Source organism: Notothenia rossii (assembly GCF_949606895.1).
Source record: "Notothenia rossii genome assembly, chromosome: 2".
NCBI classification, from domain to species: Eukaryota; Metazoa; Chordata; class Actinopteri; order Perciformes; family Nototheniidae; genus Notothenia; species Notothenia rossii.
The window spans coordinates 82609174-82625055 of NC_136904.1; the positions used below are offsets into that span (position 1 = coordinate 82609174).

The following is a 15882-nucleotide window of genomic DNA, read 5'->3' on the forward strand; positions in this document are numbered from 1 at the left end:
TTAGTGGCTCTAACCGCTGTGAGAAGCTGTTTCTACAACAAAAGGCGCATTCACACCGCAGTACTTTTCCCACAAAGGTTCATGAGAACTTAGTTCATCAGAACTCTTTAGTTCTGATGAACTAAGTACAGATCGCGTTCACACCGGAATAAGTCCCTGGGGGTGGATTAGGCAAATGAAGCCGCTGACGTCACTTCTTGGGTTTACTGGCAGGCCGCAAACAACTTCACGGCGTATAGAGAGGCGAAGTCCCTCCTCTTCCGGGAGCCTCCATGGGACCCCGGAAGCGGAAAATTATACATTGAATTCAATGGAGAGAGAAAACGTATCTTTTGATCCCGTTTGAATTGTGCCACGAATGACACATATGATGTTTGTCAATTTAAAAGAACATTTTGCAAGTCAAAAAAATTAAAATGTGTCATAAAACTGTGAAGTAACACATTTTTGTATGTTAAGCCGCTCAGTGAACTACATGTCTCTGGTCCCGCACAATACGCGTCACCAACACAAAGATGACCGTCACGTTGGCACATTTTACCTCATTCTTTCAGAATGAGAATACAAGTATAAAACGAGGTGAAAATCACTACAAGTCTGGGCCCGTTGAGAGCTGTACATACACGAAAGGGGAGTTAGTCGGTTCTGTAAGAGCCAGCATGCGGGACCGGCTTTACAAGGTTTCGGTGAGTAACATGAGTGCAATGTTTAACGTTAATGTCAGTCAATAAGGAGGAGAATGAAAAAGAAGATGATGAACCACAGACCCGGCATATAATGACTGCAGTGTGCAGGGCTGTGTTAATTTATGTTACTGTTATCAATAGCATTAGTTGACTGAGAAAACCGTCAAGAAAAAAAGTTTAGCAATGTTACGAGTCGACTAGCATAATATGAACCACGGCTGTGATTGACAACCTGGACAGCCAGTCAGAAGCTAGAATGCCAACCTAGAGAGCCAATCAGAACCTAGAACGGGTGTACTGTATACGGGTGTGTATGCTGTGGATAACATTAGTGTTCACAAGAACAAGGTATACTCCCGTGTTTTGTTTTAGTTGCTCTTCAGATTGAAGCGGCCAGTTTTATATCGACTATATGTGTGATCTCCTTTTTACATCTCGTTGTGTCATTTGACTTTATTTGCTGTGTGTAGATTCAAGGATTTTGGTTATCTTGTCAATTTGTTTGGTTATCTAGGCACAGCTGTGTGTGACTCCCTCTGGTACACTGGTATGTGTTTTCCTAATGTAGAGAGCATTGATTAATTCATAAACTACACACTGAGTCTAGATCCTGACCAAATCCTTTTTTGTTGATCAAATGTTTTTCAAAAATGTAATACACATTTAAAAAAAAATACAATGTACAATCACAACCAATACAACACAAATTACAAAAACTTCAGAAAAAACAAACAATAACAACAATCAGACAAGAGGACAAAACAATGGAAAAATAAACCCTCCCACCCCCAGATCTGGACCATCCTTGTATTGCTCATTCAATCTATTATAGCATGTTAACAAACATGGTACTTACTTTATTTGTACAGATCTACATGGGAGAGGATGGCGCGATGCAGAGCGCTGTCTGTGGTTGTGCACGGGGGATGTACAAATGCAGCCACGCTGCAGCATTGGCAATATTTGCCATGTGGCAGATCAGCTCCACAGAAGTTGAGTGCCAGTGGAGGAAGCCTGGCACTTCAAAAGTAGTCCAGCCGGTGTCTCAACTCTACCAACCGCAAGAGGAGACATACAACCCACTGGCCAGAGACATCGCCACTGAGGAAGTAGACTTGTTCAGGTCTCCACTGAGGGGCGCAGCGTGGCATGGCATGGCTTTTGTCACCTGAGCCAGAGCTGCAGCCTCAACATCAGGCCATTTTCAACGTGCCGGAGCTGGTGAAGGAGCATGGGGGTCGGGGGCTTGAGGCAATTCTTGCCTCAATGCGACTGAGCAGAGACCATTAAGCTGCCATCCAGACAGCCACCGTAGGACAGCAGACAAATCCTCAGTGGCAGTTACACAGGCAGGGCAGGTTGACAGCCAGCAATTTTGGTGCTGTGCTGAGGTCGGGACTTTCATCCACTCCATGCGCGTCCCTCATGAAGAGGGTGCTTGGGGGGTACAATTTAGACGGAGTCATGGCTGTCAACTGGGGAGTTGTAAACGAGGTGTGTTTGGCCTTTTAAGTGTGACACATATGTAGTGATAAATGCTTCACCTGACCACTGTTCCTAAATAAAAAAAGTTTTCTGCATTGTCAGTCATTTTTTCCAAATAATTACCAATATTTCACAAATTCTTCATGTCAACTTAAGAGCACAGCTGTATGTTGAGTGTCAGCTTTGCTTGGTTCATCTTACTGGGGGGCAGCTACATGGATGTCGGTGCAGTCCACAATCATTTTGCAGTTGAAGGCAGAATGAATTTATTATTGACTCAGAATGAAGCACAACTTCATGTCATACAATACATTGACTTTATTTGTAACTGTGTAAAAAAATAAAGCATTTATTAGCAAGCAGGACCTGCAGGAACAGAGAACGGTGATGGATGGAGCTGGGAAGAGAGAAGAATAAAGAAAACAGATCAACTTTATTATCGGATATTAATTCAATTTCAAAACAAGTTGCCGCTCCTACAGTTTTCTAGTATGTAAAGATGATTTCACATGACCTATGCAAAATATCACACTCAATACATGTGTCTCTCTGGGGGGTGCATTGTGCCTTTGATGTATATAAATAATATACTATTACGTACAGTGGAAATCAGGTTGCCAGAGCAGGTCAGTGTGCATGTTCCTCAGGGTCTCAGCAGTTACAGGTGAGGTAAAGAAAATAAAAGAGAAGAAGGTCAGTAACAACACTTTAAAGTAACAACACTGAATAATTATCTATTTTAATAATTTTCTCTCAGTAATCACTCAACTACTGTCTTTCCAACAAACAGATTGACTCACCCTCACTGTTATCACAATGACACATTTCCAGAAGAATGTCATGCAAAGCTCCCTGCCTGCCTGCCTTCCTTCGACTCTCCCTGAACTGCTTCCTTAGCACCCGGTGGAGGGCGCAGTAGGCTACTCTTCAAATGTTTCACAAAATACTTACCATGATGACTACTCTTACTGTTTAACATTTTGGTGTACTTCATGTAATAAAATAATAACTTCATGGTAAGGCTACTAAAAATGACAAGGCTAAGTAATGTAATGCTAACTAACGTGCTCGCTACTCGTCGCTACTAGCTAGGTAGCTAACTTGACTATGTTCCATGCACAACATGTATATTACCTATGATATTACCTGATATGTCTGATCCAGCGAGTCCTGGTCCTTTCATCAGACGGGAAGCGATAGAACGAGCAAGTGGTATGATCACTTTTGTGATTACAACATGGTACAAAGCACACGGGCATCTTGTAAAAGTGAATTTATTGGAGCAATCTCTTATATTTATTGGAGGGAATAAATCAGTTATGAAATCTTCTTCTTCGCTTTAATTACGAGTCGCAACCACTTGGAGCATTATCGCCTGTGACATCACATACGCGACCCAGAATGGGATTTGGGATTTGTAGTCTTTGTAGTCGCGTATTTTTCATAGTCTTATATTTCAACAGTTTTACGACAAAATGTGACTTTTTTGACATGGAAATGATTGTTTAAGATTGACAAACATCATATGTGTAGTTCGTGGCACAATTCAAACGGGATCAAAAGATACGTTTTCTCTCTCCATTGAATTCAATGTATAATTTTTCGCTTCCGGGGTCCCATGGACCGGAAGTAGATGGGCGTGACTTCGCCTCTCTATACTGCCGCCCAAAATCCCCGGCCGGAAGTCCCCGGTTGTTGGGGACTGGCTTCAGTAGAAGCTGCTGGGACTCCCAGCAGCTTCTACTAAAGCCTTCCAAGTAAATCGCCAGAACGCCGACACCTCCTCATCTCCACCGCTCCCATGTTTTATTTTGTGTTGCCATAAGTTAGTATCTGCGTTTCTGCGCTGGGCTAATGCTAATGCTAATAAAATGGTGGCTTCACAACACTTTTTTAGAGTTTTACGGGGCGTGGTTTGCAATCCGCCCAGCCAATCAGAAATATAGCTCTTTTCTCACAAGAGAGCCGCATGAGAGTCCCTGCTCTCTAGCAGGGACGGAAAAGGGGGTAAAAAGGTTCTCATGAACTAATTTGAGTCCCGGCTCTTTTTGGTGTGAACGCGACATTTCGGAACTATATCGGAACTAAAGTGGGAAAAGTACTCCGGTGTGAACGCGGCTAAGGTGGAGGAAGAGTTCTCTCCTGTCTGACTGAGAGGCTCAGATAACTACAGCTCAGGTGAGGTAAAGGGCTTTATTTTACTTTAAACTTTCGGCTAAAATCTTGCCTATAGGGAAGCAAATTGGTCTGAGCCAATGAGCTCAATTTACACAAACAACCTGCATCCGTCATTCTCAAATTACAGTCTCAATGTGTATTTAGTAAAACTCACATATGGAGTTGCTTCAATATCTCCCTTTGACAGTAGAGGAAGACTGAAACACCTATACTCTTCACTGCTTCTATGTTAGTGTTACATTACTTATTGGCTTTCACGGAGAAGTTGCATCAACTGCACATCGTGGTAATTGATTATATAAACTGCAAAAATAAAAAGCAGTAGGTTACAAATCAAAGCAGAAGGATTTTTTTTCTATGAAAAAATACATGCAGCTCAAATTATTAGAAAAACCAGTGTTTGCACAACCAGCATTAAATGAATATGAATATTGTATAACCTTGATTATGAGTGATATTTGCTCACATGATGAAGCAAACGACCCCTGAGCAAAGATGATCTGCATAATGCACAGCTGAAGGTTTCCCTGTCTCCACCAGCAACGGCTCTGAGTGTCCAGCAGGTGGCAACACATCCAAACTAATCCCAAATGCAAATGGCTGTTTTAATGTATCTGCTTTTCATGGAAACATTATTCAGATTACAGCTAGGAGAACTCACCGAGATGTACACAAAAAAGCCTCTCAAATCGAACATTATTCGACAAAAAATCAGAGAGCTGTTTGAATGTTTTACATATTCATGTTGTTTCATTTAAATTTGAGACTGTGTTAAGTTAAGAAAATAATCAATTTTCTCTCATTAAGTGTTTTGTACTGTTTACAGAGACAGAATTGTGCCTCCAAACACACCCTCACAGTGTTAAAGTGGGGCAGCCTTGATTAGCTGCTGATCAGAGAGGGGAGAAATGTAAATGTTACTATGTAGGTCACAGCCTTTACGAATAACAACACTTTTGGCTCGATGCTGCATATTTACAGAAATGAACCAGAATCATGCGACAGTAAAGATCTGCATCTTTGAAGTTAAATCAAAGGGGAGAGAAAAACAAAGTAAAATCTTATTTTTCCTTTCTTTCTCACATGCAGAAAATAATTAATCTGGATTGTTTGATTAATTAAAATCCCCCTGGCAAACAGCTCTGCCTTATTCATTATTCATCCTGTAATGATTTTAATGTTAATTTGATGAGGTTTCACATTAATGAATGCATGTTTGGAGGTATCACCATTTTCTACAGCAGCTTGAAGAGAAGCGTATATCAGTGCCCTGTGTGGTGACAAAAACACACATTGTGAAATAAACAGCATCATCACTGAACAGCAGCAACAGTCTCCATATTTCTCTAAATTACGAGCCACACATGGATGCGAAGCCATACCATACGGCAAAGCCTAATTGGGAAAGGCAACAGGAATAAAGATGGCCTCTGTACTGGTTGGGAGTCTCTCTGTGTTTCCCTCTCGATAAATGAGCAGGATAATAATGTGTGGAGCTGATCTGCTGACAGGCAGGCGGCTCCAGCTGTTCCCATAATTCGACAGGTATTACGCTTTGGCCCTTAGCAGACTGGCACTTAATTAGGCAAGGATTAAGGCCAAACAGCCTCATTTACGTGAAATGTATCACAAATACAAACAGGCTGCCCTTTCTCCTTCAGGGGGCATAAGGGGTTACATTTGAAAAACGCAGAGGTTTGCTCAAAAGAAGATGCTCCAGGCTTTAAACTCCAGATTTCTCAACAATGAAGATTCTTTCCCCCTGCTGAGGGGTGCTGTTTTTGAGCACACGCTCTTAACCCCTCAAATCCAGGGAGACAGAGATGAAACAGCTTGATTTACATTTAATTCAGATTATGCAAATACACTGGTCACGTCCCAAACCAAACACGGGACACAATGCAAGCTGCCTGCAGCACCCAGCAAAGATGGCCTCTATTGTTATTCAAATTCAAGGAATAAGTATTGCTTTCATACATGGGCTGGGCATTTAATTGAAGTCCTGATGAGATATAATATGTTCTCTCTACAAATATTGATAACCACTCATTATTTTCACTTGGCAAACTCCACACACTATCATGTGGAGTCTGTTTGCTTTCACTCTTGATTGGAGGGCGATGGGCACGGCATCTGGCTCTGCAATCCGGGATGTGCATGTGTTTAATAGTATTATAACGGAGTATCAGCTCAGCTATCACTGAGTGCAAGGGTGGAGGCAAATCCCCAGTGGGCATGTGCACGTGCATCGAGTGAGCTCTACTCTGCCAATCCCTCCCCTGGGCTTCCCTGGTGGCACCGTGATCTCCTCCATTAGCCTGCGCTGACATTAGCATTCATGAGGTCTATTCATGGCAGTAGGCCTTTGACTATATGTGCATACTGTATGTTGGTCTCCTACTCAATTCTGTTTCCCATGTGAGTTTGCTTATTTGGTTATCAATATTTAATAGTGGTTAAATCGACTTTATATGCTGCCATTGACGGGTTATGAAACAACACTTCAAGCAAGCAGCACCCTAAGTCTGAAGTGTCATAGTTTGTAGTCATTTTAGCATTGTTTGTGTCATTTTGCATTTCTTTGTCGTCTTTTTTTGCATCTTTTAGTTTTTTTTGTGTATCTTTCTAGTAATTTTGTATTTCATTGTAGTTGTACAGCATCTCTTTATAGCTGCTTGTGATTCCTGGCATCTTTGTGGCCGTTTTGTGTATTGTTTTTGTCTCTTTCCGGGACAGTGTTCAGTCATTTACGTATGTTGTACACTGATGATACAGTACATTGCTTTACTTTCTGGTAAAACAAGGCAGAAGAGCTCGGCCAGGTTCATCTGGCCATTATTTCATGTTTGCTATGGTGGGAGAAGATGTTTTTAGATCCTTGTAAGAAGAGAAATGATCTGAATACTTTTATAACAACTGAAATATTGCATTATTAAAATAGTCTTTTAGACCTCCTTTACTTCTTGCAATGCATCATTCATTCGTCGTGAAAGTATAGGCTAAAACAGGACATCTAGTTACTTTAATGCCACTAATTGTAAGACGTCTCAATATAAATATGCAACTTATCATTAGTATATCTGAAATGAAACACATCTTATATCACTCAAAATGGAATAACATTCATTTAATGTTGTTCTTTTTCCATTAACTTGCCACCTTTAGCAGATATTGTGTTGTCTGATCATTAAGAAGAAGGATGCATGCTTTTTTTCACCACAACTACTACCCTTACAGAGGCCTCTGGTAAGTGACTATAAAAATGATTGATAACTTCCAGAGTCGTAAACATCCCGACCCAGGCTGTTATCTTCTTCCTGTATTGCTCATATCTGATCCATGTCTGCTAGCCACTCTGTTACAGTATATTTTCTCATGATGTGCTTGGCAGGAACTTTTCATGATTTTTATGAAGAATAGAAGCATGAAGGAGGTTTTTTGTGGTGCGTACATTAGTTCATTTAAATAATTTATATGTACTTTATGTTGCAAAACAATAACATTTTGCAAGGAAAACAACTAACTTAGAGAAATATCCCCCGAATATAATTGAAGACATAAATCTGTTTTGCAGAATATAGATTTCCAGAGTTTGTACTGCAGGAAATCCTATTGTCCCTAATGGATGTTTTCAAAAAATGTGTTATTGGAAACATCTGCCCGAGTACACCAAATGTGTATTAATCTGCAGCAAAAAATAGTCCCCAATGACTGCAAAAAAAGACCTCCCTTTTGTGAAACATTTGCTGTATTCTGTACTTCATGTTTGCGATATTTTTTTTGTGCCAAGGATGAGTGCCAAAGACAATTTTACTTCAGAAACTATAGAAAGATGAACTGATGCATTGTGGATGTTGTTTCAATCATAACGTTTGCTGACAATAAGAAAAGCATAAAATACTGTCAGCCTTATTTTTAGTGGACCTATCATGCTATATTTGAATAATATCGTGTAGGACCATACCTATATAAGGCATATTTATACTTTTTATTTTTCAAAATACCAAACAGATCATGCATTTGAGCCATTCCTCATTTCGCTCAATTTAACACTGTCTTTGCATGGGCTGATTCTGTGAGAACAGCACCATCTACAGGCCTGGCATATGTACTACAGCGTCTCCAGCGCTTTCCAACAGCAATGTCCGTGGCTGTCTCCTCCTGATTGGTGGAGTTGGCCCACCACTTCTGTGACGTCATGGAAGTGTTCAAATCTGGATAAGTCTGTGTCAGATCCGTTGCAGCCCCTTTTTAAGAGATTTGGGTATGGAGGAAAACAGAGATGGTTGTGTTTTCTGTCACTTGGTGAGTTCCCTGGAACACTGGGGACACATATTCATGTATAAAAGTGTATTTTGCATGATAGGTCACCTTTAAGCTTTTTACATGCTCTTTCTAGCTTATATCATCAAGATGAAGCTGCTGTCTTCTCCATCTGCACTTCTTTGTTCCTGACAGTATTTGAAGGCAAAGCTGTCTTGATGTTAGTTTCTGCTCCATAATTCATAAACATTGATTCAGTGAGGACAACAGCGGTGAAATCGTCTTCTGATCTCAGCGTGAGGACAATTTGCTTTTAAATGATTTTAAAATGTGCTGTCGAGGTGCGTCCTGAGATGTCTCTTAACTGAAGCGTTGACTGACCTTTCGCTTCAACATGCTTACACGAGGGAATCTTCTTCACTAACTGCTGATCAGCGCAAAGTCTTATTGATTGTCAGACACTTCAGCGGGGATCTGAGGATTGATTTCTTCTAGAGATGTGTCAACAGGAATTCTTTATAATTGCTCCAATTACCATATTTACGTGGATTTATTTAAGATTCTGTTGGACCATTTTATCATTATGTTTTATAATAAGTCATCCTGCGTGTAAAATGGAAACTGTGCTCCTCCAGAAACCATAAAACATCATCAATGTGCTCTTGACATTGACTCGCAGCATTGACCACCATGTATGTCACCCTCCCCCCTCCAGTCCTTCCCCACACCGCCCCTCCCCCCTTTGCTCCCTGACCAGTGTTACTTATTGCTTCTGTATCATTTTGGGCACAGTTGTGTTGATTTATTGGCTCTGCAGCGATCTTGATCCCCCTCATTAGCTCTTTCATTACGCCGTCGATCATTTTGTGGTGGGCCATATTGTACACTCGGTTTTATTGAGCCGGCTCTGAGAACGTTTCTGTGCTCGCTGGTTATCATGATAGATTCCTTAATTTCTCACATTCGAGCTTTAGCGTTTAGTCACTTTGTTGTTAGAAATAAGAAGAAGCAGTTCAAGATTCAGAAGATTGTCCCCAGTTTACGACAAAGGATATTTATTTCTCTAATTTAGACTCATGTTATGTATAAATTGGAACACAACTTGACTATAAGGTATTGACACTGCTTAACCTGCATTATAACACACATGTTGTTTCTACGGGGAAATAGCACGATTTCACACTGCTTTTTGTTGACATAAGACGTTTTAATCAATGCCAAATGTCATTGCTTCGTGCACTTCCATGTCTCCTCACTGTGTTATATACACTTTATACTTACTATGTTCAGTGTAGCTATATGTTTGTAGTCCTCAATATATTTATATGATTAATTTTGTATTGTACTTATTCAATCTTGGTACCTTTAAGTTACAAATGTAGCCTGTAGGTCTATTCTTGTTCTTCTGCCATTGTCTCTTTGACATTTGCATGTGTACAGTGTGTTTGTTTATGTCCTAAGGTTAGGGTTTGTTCAGGAAATACTCAACTAATCAATTGAGCGACATGGAGAGGTGGAAGATTTTAGTTTCTAATTTGATGTGATGCACAAAGTAAGCAGCTTTAGAAACATCTGCAAATAAGCCTACTGCTGCTGCCTCTCTATTCCTTTGTTCCTTCATTATTAAACCAACACCAACATTCAAGGTTAAATATAAAATCCCACTCTGCTGCCTAGACAAACAATGCTTTACATGTTTTAATAACAATACAGATGTGTTGCAGACATCTTAAAGACACTAATAGTCTTCTAAATGGTGATTGGCTACATTGTCTCTGAGGCGGTTCACTCAGGTCGTAGTCACCGTTATGCTCGAGGAGTGCAGCTTGACTGAAATGACCTTGTAGGATTTTCATCAGGTGAGAATTTCACACGTGACTCAAAGAAATACAATATGCAAAGCACCCATTTTCCGTCTGTCACTCTGAATTATATCAATCTAGACACTCTCCATTTTTATATTCAACTAAATTGTATTTTACGAAGATAATAAATCCTTCTCTCTTCAACAATGACCATAATGAGTCAGGCATCTATCTACACTGTCTGATTGTGCTACTGCATTTTTATATTCATCACCAGCCATTAAAAAATCAACCAAGTCCATTTTGTCACAACAGCTGTATCTTCCAATTTCTTCACCACTAACTCAAGTCAGTCACCCTTTAATGGGATTTCCATAAATCTTCTAAATGGGTTTAAAAGCAGCCTCGCCTCGATGTGGATTTCAGAAATCCTTCTGTGGACTTTGAAAGTTCAAGATGCACACAATTTGACAGAATTTGTTCTGTCTCAGAGAGCTCCTCATGTTCTCGCACCCTTTTTCTTCAGTGGTTAAGGCATGTTTGAGCTTGATAAAGTTAATGGGATTACAGACGAGACTGCTAACCCAGGATTTAACTATCTAATGTTTAAGAGCAGCGCCAAGCTAATGAGGGCACTTCTCATCACACATGAAGGGGAGCAGGATTACTGCGGTTTATCAGATGACACCAGGGACTGTGAGGTCACTGCTTTTATTGGTGGTATTAAAGTCTCTTTCGTGCTCATAAAGTGTATTATAGCGAGGTGAAACGAGGATCTTGTCTGCCTGACAGAGACGACATAAACGCCTCAGCTCTGCGGGTCCTGCTGTTGACAAACCTGTGAATCTGAACACTGAGCTGAGAGAGGGACAGACAGGAAGTCAGGAGATATATTGTCCTCAGTTATCATACAATGAGCATAGTATTATAGTATGGAGTAATAGCTCCATTGCTGTCCAAAAACCATTAAAACATAAATAAAGCACCCTGTTCTTTCATAAATCAGATTGTATGTTTGCACCCGGGTAAAATACAGGTATGCTGCTATTTACCCAGGTGCAAATAGCATTGTTTACTATAGTCACCTGGGTGCAAATAGCATTGTTTACTATAGTCACCCGGGTGCAAATAGCATTGTTTACTATAGCCACCCGGGTGCAAATAGCATTGTTTACTATTGCCACCCGGGAAAATAGCATTGTTTAGTATAGGCACCCGGGTGCAAATGGCATTGTTTACTATAGCCACCCGGGAAAATAGCATTGTTTACTATAGCCACCCGGGTGCAAATAGCATTGTTTACTATAGTCACCCGGGTAAAATAGCATTGTTTACTATATTCACCCGGGAAAATAGCATTGTTTACTACAGCCACCCGGGTGCAAATAGCATTGTTTACTATAGCCACCCGGGAAAATAGCATTGTTTACTATAGCCACCCGGGTGCAAATAGCATTGTTTACTATAGCAACCCGGGTGCAAATAGCATTGTTTACTATAGCCACCCGGGTGCAAATAGCATTGTTTACTATAGCCAACCGGGTAAAATAGCATTGTTTGCTATAGCCACCCGGGTAAAATAGCATTGTTTACTATAGCCACCCCGGTCCAAATAGCATTGTTTACTATAGCCACCCGGGTGCAAATAGCATTGTTTACTATAGCCACCCGGGTAAAATAGCATTGTTTACTATAGCCACGAGGGTAAAATAGCATTGTTTACTATAGCCACCCGGGTGCAAATATAGCATTGTTTACTATAGTCACCTGGGTGCAAATATAGCATTGTTTACTATAGCCACCCGGGTGCAAATAGCATTGTTTACTATAGCCACCCGGGTAAAATAGCATTGTTTGCTATAGCCACCCGGGTAAAATAGCATTGTTTACTATAGCCACCCCGGTGCAAATAGCATTGTTTACTATAGCCACCCGGGTAAAATAGCATTGTTTACTATAGCCACCCGGGTAAAATAGCATTGTTTACTATAGCCACCCCGGTGCAAATAGCATTGTTTACTATAGCCACCCGGGTGTAAATAGCATTGTTTACTATAGCCACCCGGGTAAAATAGCATTGTTTACTATAGCCTCCCGGGTGCAAATAGCATTGTTTACTATAGCCACCCGGGTAATATAGCATTGTTTACTATAGTCACCCGGGTAAAATAGCATTGTTTACTTTAGTCACACGGGTGCAAATAGCATTGTTTACTATAGTCACACGGGTGCAAATAGCATTGTTTACTATAGTCACACGGATAAAATAGTATTGTTTACTTTAGTCACACGGGTGCAAATAGCATTGTTTACTATAGTCACACGGATAAAATAGCATTGTTTACTTTAGTCACACGGGTGCAAATAGCATTGTTTACTATAGTCACACGGGTGCAAATAGCATTGTTTACTATAGTCACACGGATAAAATAGTATTGTTTACTTTAGTCACACGGGTGCAAATAGCATTGTTTACTATAGTCACACGGATAAAATAGCATTGTTTACTATAGTCACCTGGGTAAAATAGTATTGTTTACTATAGTCACCCGGGTGCAAATAGCATTGTTTACTATAGTCACACGGGTGCAAATAGCATTGTTTACTATAGTCACCCGGGTAAAATAGTATTGTTTACTATAGTCACCCGGGTGCAAATAGCATTGTTTACTATAGTCACACGGGTAATATAGCATTGTTTAATATAGTTACCCGGGTAAAATAGCATTGTTTACTATAGTCACCCGGTTAAAATAGCATTGTTTACTATAGCCACCCGGGTAAAATAGCATTGTTTACTATAGCCACCCGGGTAAAATAGCATTGTTTACTATAGTCACCTGGGTGCAAATATAGCATCGTTTATTATAGTCACCTGGGTAAAATAGTATTGTTTACTATAGTCACCCGGGTGCAAATAGCATTGTTTACTATAGTCACACGGGTAATATAGCATTGTTTAATATAGTTACCCGGGTAAAATAGCATTGTTTACTATAGTCACCCGGTTAAAATAGCATTGTTTACTATAGCCACCTGGGTGCAAATATAGCATCGTTTATTATAGTCACCTGGTGCAAATATAGCATTTTTCACTATAGCCACCCGGGTAAAATAGTATTGTTCACTTTTGTCACCCGGGTGCAAATAGCATTGTTTACTATAGTTACCCTGGTGCAAATATAGCATTGTTTATTATAGTCACCCTGGTGCAAATAGCATTGTTCACTATAGTCATCCGGGTGAAAATAGAACAACTCAGGTATTTCTTACCAGTGTGAAGAGGAAGATTATTGGTGATGATGTGCAATTTTTCTGTCAACAAATAACATCTTGCATGCATATTACCCATCAAAAAATAAAAGGTTATGAAAACAATTGAAAGTCTCTTTTTAGATACTTTCAGTGACAGGACCCCAACACTTGGAGCCTCATTGTTCCCAAACCGGTCACACTAGTTTGTTTTAAATCAAAAGATGACTGTAACAAAGAAAACTCATACGTCAGGGTTGATTCTCAGAAAAACAAGGGTTGAATGTTATTTGAATTTTGAATATTTAATCCAGTATCCATCTGTGTGTTACATGAAATGTTCAGTTTCTGGCACAAGGAACAAGATTTAAATGAGAAAGAAACAAAGACATGATCACCATTACTCAGTCATGGAAAAATACATTGATTCACAGTTTTTCTCTAATAAGATTCAGATTTTTTGTCCTGAATCCTGACCAAGAGTTTTCTGATTTCTTGCGTTTCCACCAGGCTGTCTTGAAGATTGCCGTGTTGTGATGATTGTTGCCTCTGATTAGCAGACGTGCAGCTGCTTGCTTTCACACCAGCGAATGAATTAATCAAGAAAACAAAGACGAGCTAATCACTGTTTTAACATTCGCCCATTAAATTAAGTAACGGCTAATTACTGTTTGTGCTTTAAGACAGGCTTTCAGGAAATCTCAAATTGCTTTGAAGTCAGATATCATCTCTGATTGATTTCTAAAAGGTCTCTTATTCTAACCTCGCACTGAGCATCTTTGTCCTGCTTTAGTACACAGAGATACTTTATTCCATCGATGTAATGTACATTAAACTTAATTCCCCCTTACCAAATGTCAAAGCATTTTTCATGTGTTAGTTAGTTCACCCAAATTACAATAAAACATATTGTCCCCTTCTGCTCTACTGGCATCTAGCCATGCAAATAGTCCTTCTCTAGTCAGTGTAAACTGTTCAGAAAAATTAAGCTTTTCCAGCTGCAAAGCACGATCGCGGGAACAATAGAAATCTTCAGAAAAAAGTAAGGGATAATGTAGTATAAGGCAATCGCTTTGTGAGGTAGTTTCTTAGGTCAACAATGAACATTTTCTACAAATATTTTCTTTGCAAATGTTTAAGAGCCTTACCTTACCACAAGAGGCAAGTGAGAGCTATTGTTTCTACCAATAAAAATGTGTGTATTTATGCAGACAAAGTAACTGGGAATAGCACAATAAAGTATTTTCCAAAACTGTGTGCACGTAAAATAAGATCACATTGTTCTGACACTCTCTTTGTGTAAACACGCAGCTCTGGTGCATGTCAGGCATGACAGATATTGATCGCACAGACATTTGGTGATATGTTCACCTTTTATTACATGTATGTCTCTGTGCAAACAAGCTTACTGCCTTTCTGCTGTGTGTCAAATCTAAAATTGCTGTTTTTTATTCCCTGGTCAGGGAGGCAATAATGGGGGAATTAGGGCGGCTTTACCCATAATCTTTCTATCCCTCGCATAAGACCGGCCTTGTAAAGATTTTGACATTGTATGCCAAAGAGTGTGTTCCAACAGTGCACACAAGATTTAAAGAAAAGGAAAATACTGTATCTTTATTTTTGTATGCATAGCCATTGTTCCCTTTGATCTACTGCATTACTGCATCATGCATTTGATCCATACATAATCAATTCAGTCGGTCCTTTGTGTTCACCATGAGAAAGAGAAGAGCCTGATTATCAAGATGAGAAATGGTTTCCACATCACTGCTTCCAAGTCGCTGGCTTTCCACCAGTGCAAGGATAGCCATTTATGTCAGCTCACATGATACACAAGTTTAAAATAAAGGCTTTTATTTGAGGTTTTCAGTTGAATGTGTACCCATTCTCTCACAGAAACAGTAATACAAACAGTGTTCTTGTCTCCACCTGTAAACTGGGACTGCATATGGAAAGTTCATGACTGCAGAAGTGCTCTTGATCACAAAGATGTTATTCTTGGAAAGGATACAACAATGGCAGCATGGTATCTATGTTTCCTCAAGGTATTGAGTGTTGATGTTAAGATAAACAAGGAATTATTTTTCTGAACTTTATCATGAGTTTGAGAACAAGTTGTTTACTCATCCAATGGATATAAAGGATGGTAAATTAGCTGTGACTCTCAGAAAGGCGTCAGGAGGGAGATGCAGCCCTGTGAGAGCAGATAACCA

General features: G+C 39.9%; 1 long non-coding RNA gene across 1 annotated transcript; it reads left to right on the forward strand.

The window, feature by feature from the left end:
• The first annotated feature begins 323 nt into the window (after positions 1–323).
• Positions 324–2266, forward strand: LOC307028531. Its single transcript, XR_013805021.1, has 2 exons — positions 324–686; positions 1556–2266. It is a non-coding gene; the product is annotated as an uncharacterized lncRNA (long non-coding RNA).
• The last annotated feature ends 13616 nt before the right edge of the window (positions 2267–15882 follow it).